The sequence below is a fragment of the Triticum dicoccoides genome, chromosome 7A (assembly GCF_002162155.2).
Source record: "Triticum dicoccoides isolate Atlit2015 ecotype Zavitan chromosome 7A, WEW_v2.0, whole genome shotgun sequence".
Classification (NCBI taxonomy): domain Eukaryota; kingdom Viridiplantae; phylum Streptophyta; class Magnoliopsida; order Poales; family Poaceae; genus Triticum; species Triticum dicoccoides.
Window position 1 is genome coordinate 113,304,346 of NC_041392.1, and position 4,979 is coordinate 113,309,324.

The 4,979-nt window shown below is 40.3% G+C and overlaps 1 pseudogene; it reads right to left on the reverse strand.

Moving 5' to 3' along the window:
- Positions 1–3,168, reverse strand: LOC119333223 (annotated as a pseudogene).
- Between the last annotated feature and the right edge of the window lie 1,811 nt (positions 3,169–4,979).

Consider the following 4,979-nt stretch of genomic DNA (forward strand, 5'->3'; position numbering starts at 1 on the left):
TCAGTTGTAATGCCCTACAATTTAGAGAACAAGAATTAGGCAAAATTAAATAATTATAATAGCTTTAAATTTATAAATCCTAGCCATACAATTTAGAGAAAGGTAACTAAACAAAATTAAGATTATTGACTCCATGGGTGTTAGAATTATTACTATGTAATCTAGATTATTGACTCTAGTGCAAGTGCGAGACTGAAGGAAATATGTACTAGAGACAATAGTAAGTTGTTACTTATATTTCCTTATATCATGACAAATGTTTATTATTCATGCTAGAATTGTACTAACCGGAAACTTAGTACATGTGTGAATCCATAGACAAACAGAGTGTCTCTAGTATGCCTCTACTTGACTAGCTCGTTAATCAAAGATGGTTAAGTTTCCTAGCCATAGACATGTGTTGTCATTTGATGAACGGGATCACATCATTAGAGAATGATGTGATGGACAAGACCCATCTGTTAGCTTAGCATAATGATCATTTAGTTTTTCTGCTATTGCTTTCTTCATGACTTATACATGTTCCTCAGAGTATGAGATTATGCAACTTCCGAATACCGGAGGAACACCTTGTGTGCTATCAAATGTCACAACGTAACTGGGTGATTATAAAGATGCTCTACAGGTGTCTCCATTGGTGTTTGTTGAGTTGGCAAAGATCAAGATTAGGATTTGTCACTCCGTGTATCGGGCAGGTATCTCTAGGCCCTCTCGATAATGCACATTACTATGAGCCTTGCAAGCAATGTGACTAATGAGTTAGTCACGGGGTGATACATTACGGAATAAGTAAAGAGACTTGTCGGTGACGAGATTGAACTAGGTATGATGATACCGACGATCGAATCTCGGGCAAGTAACATACCGATGACAATGGGAACAACGTATGTTGTTATGCGGTTTGACCTATAAAGATCTTCGTAGAATATGTAGGAGCCAATATGAGCATCCAGGTTCCGCTATTGGTTATTGACCAGAGATGTGTCTCGGTCATGTCTACATAGTTCTCGAACCTGTAGGGTCCGCACGCTTAATGTTCAATGACGATTTGTATTATGAGTTTCGTGTTTTGATGAACCGAAGTTTGTTTGGAGTCCCAGATGATATCATGGACATGACGAGGAGTCTCGAACTGGTCGAGACATAAAGATTGATAGATTGGAAGGTTGCATTCGGACACCAGAATGGTTCAGGTTGTTCGGATGAGTTTCGGAGTACCGGAACCCCCCCCCCCTCGGAAGTTATTGGGCCTCATGGGCCTATTGGTGGAAGAGAGGAGGCCGGCCAGGGAGTGGCGCCCCCCCTAGCCTAAACCGAATTGGACTAGGTTTGGGGGGCGGCCCCCCTTTCCTTCTCTCCTCCTCGTTCTTCCCTCCTTCTCCTACTAGGAATAGGAAAGAGGAGGGGAATCTTACTTGGACTAGGGAGTCCTAGTAGGATTCCCCACACCTGGCGCGCGCCCCTTGGGCCGGCCACCTCTTCCCTCCCCTCCTTTATATACGTGTCCAGGGAGCACCCCATAGAGACACAAGTTGATCTTTTAGCCGTGTGTGGTGCCCCCCTCCATAGTTACACACCTCGGTCATATCATTGTAGTGCTTAGGTGAAGCCCTGCGTTGTTAACTTCATCATCATCGTCACCACGCCGTCGTGCTGACGGAACTCTCCCTCGGCCTCAACTGGATCAAGAGTTCGAGGGACGTCATCGAGCTGAACGTGTGCTGATCGCGGAGGTGCCATGCATTCGGTACTTGGATCGGTTGGATCGCGAAGACGTTCGACTACATCAACCGCGTTACAAAATGCTTCCGCTTTCAGTCTACAAGGGTACGTAGACACACTCTTCCCTCTCGTTGCTATGCATCTCCTAGATAGATCTTGCGTAGGTAAATTTTTTGAAATACTGCGTTTCCCAACAGCAATGTCGTTGCTACTTAACCTGGCCAAAGTGTCCTCCTGCGACACTATGGATATTGGCCCAATCCCAGGCTCGACCCCGATCATGAGGCCATCGTCTTCACCTATCTTCATCTGCATCGGCATTTGAATCATGTGTTGTTGTTGTTGCTGCTGGTGGTGGTCATGGTGGTAGAACGACACCAATGGTCGTGGTAGGGTAGCCATATTCTGGTAGTGGTGGTTCCCAAAGTAGTGGTCGTTCATCATCGGGAGCACCGCACTATCCATCATTGACGATATGGCCCAGCGTCATGCAGCTGGTACGAAGAAGATACAGGTAGGGACGATGGGGCCACCAGCAATGATGATGCACCATAGCCCATCAAAGGAGGCAATGTACTAGATTCAAGGAAGCCATGTTGCTCCTCTTCTCCCATGGACATCGGCATGGGAATGACGTACGACGACACCACTACCTTCTTGAGTCCAGTGCTCTTATGGAATATCCTGCAAACCACATACTCCTCCTACCAACATACATAAACTAAATTAGTGCAAATCAACTATGTCCAGTAGCTAGTTAGTACGTACGGACGTGCTCATGAATCATGAGTACTACTAGCGTGTGTTTAAATTCCTTGGAAGATGTATTAATGGCTGTGGCGGTGGTGATGTCAATGGGTTGACCAGTTGTTCCTTGTTTTTCACTCTCGAGCCTATACTCATGCATGACCCAGTTGGTTTTCTCCCCCCTAGGCGCCCTTCCCTTGTAGAAGACCAACGTCTACAATTTTAGTGGATCATAGACACAAAAACTGCGGTTTCATGGCCAAACACTGGAAAGCACAACCTATGAAGATGGTGCTTTTTTCCTGAGCCACACATGGGTTTCTAGCTAGAGCGCAGCCAAGCCTTTGCTCAGCTAGGATTCTTGTAGGACGGAAGCAAACCGAAAGCAGGGAAACAGCCAAATCATGAACAAAAGTAAAGGTTCATGAACATCTACAATTTTAATGGATCATAGACACAAAAACTGAGAGATGATGTCCTTCTCTCTCATTATAACCGTAAACTCAGGAGTTTTTTTGTTCGCACTGTTCACAAGCACGAGTTCCACTAAATTGATTCTCGGGTGCTTCGTAATCATAAAGAAGAGGAGGCTACCTCCTTTTGTAAAAAAAAAGTGTAAGTGATATTCTTGACAATGGACGAAGTCGACCATCGAGCATATGCCTCTTTTGTATGGAAGATCATTACCATTGGCATCATGGGTGGTGATGCCTGACGATAGTCTCGTTGAATGACACTAAGCTTTTGTAGGAAATATATCATGGGACGGTAAATACAAGGCTAGTAATTGCTCGGATCAGCCGGATATTCCTCGATGGAACAACCATTCACTTGTTTCGCATGGGCGACATGGAAGCATTAAGTCCAATGCCACCAAAAAAATGAAAGAGGTAGGCCCAAAGGCCAAGAGGTAAGAAAATGATTGCATAATTTTAAAATATGTTTTACAAAATGTTGTGACATTTAACAATCTAGTTTCAAAAATGTTCGGTGACATTTTTGTAAAACATTTAAACAATGTAAAGAATGTTCTTAAACAATTTAAATAACATAAACATATTTTCTAGGAAAATATAAAAACTTAAAAGTGTTTGTCACATTTAAAAAAAAGGTTTAAATTTAATCAATGTTTGCGTGTATTTTTCAATGCTCACGGCATTTCTGAAAAATTTATAACATACATTAAAAAATGTTCAAAGTGCACTCAGGAAAGTTTCAAGGTGTGTCTAGAAAATGTTCTACATGTATTCAAAAAATGATTAACGTCTTTAAAAAAATTCAACATGTATTTGCAAACAAATAACAGTTATTCATAAAAAAGCAAACATGTATTTGAAAAAATATTCATCATGTATTTGGCAAATGTTCAACGTGTATCAGAAAATATTCTGTGTGTTAACGAGAACTGTAAAACTTATATTGAAAAGGCTGACTGTATATGTAAAAATAATAAGAAAAATGCAAAAGAAAAAAACTGTTACATACACAACAGAAACAAAGAAGAAGAAACACGCAAGTGAACTTCTAAAATTGGTCCAAACAGATCCATAGAAGTTTCCTATAAGCTCTTTGTTACGTTGGGCTCGCCCATTAGCTGCAGCGGTAAAGGCGTGTTGGAAGACATACCGTTTGCGGTTGAGGCAAGTCGTCGCCCAAACGCATTGGGCGTGCGCAACTCAACCGAGATGTTGTCGCTAGTACTGTACTGAGCTGATTGATTTATTTTTGTACACTATAATGTTTCTAGGCAGTTTTCTTCAACAAAAATCAGCTGCAGTAGGAAATTTTTAAACATTATGAAATTGAAATGTATTATTTTTAACTTCTGTGAACTTTCTTTTTATTTAAACATGAACATTTTACAAATTTTCTGAAAACATTTTTTTGTAAACATGAACAATTTTAAAAAATTATGAACATTTTAGGAAAATAATCAATATTATTTAATTCTTTGTGAACATTTTGTTCAAAATTGAGCACTTATTTTATATATTTTTTAAACACATGAACATTTATTTAAACATGAACGGTTTTCTTTAAAATATATATTTCGAACTTGATGATTTTTTTAAAAAGTATTTCAAATAAAAAATAAAAGGTAAAGCTAAAATCGATAGAGAAAACAAATAGAAAAAAAAGTAAAAGGAAATTAAATAGACATGAATCGAAGAAAACCTGAATAGTTAATGTGGCTGGACCTAGGTTTACTCAACACTTTGAACCAGTATGCATCAAATGGGATTGTGTGCGAGCGTACATGTGACTACATAGTTGCAGGGCTAGTAATAGCCACTCTTTGGCTCCTCTGGTTCGACATAAACTGGGTTCCAATGGTTCCCGCAAATTATTTTTCAACTAGTCATGTGGACATGCCGGACATCATGTATCCTCAAGAAAAAAAACTCACACATTATCCTTGATGCTTTGCTTCCTGTCGAAGAAACCTCATGAAAGAAGTGAGATGTTACAGTAGATGGATTTTTTTTCGAAAAGGGGGAGCTCCCCAGCCT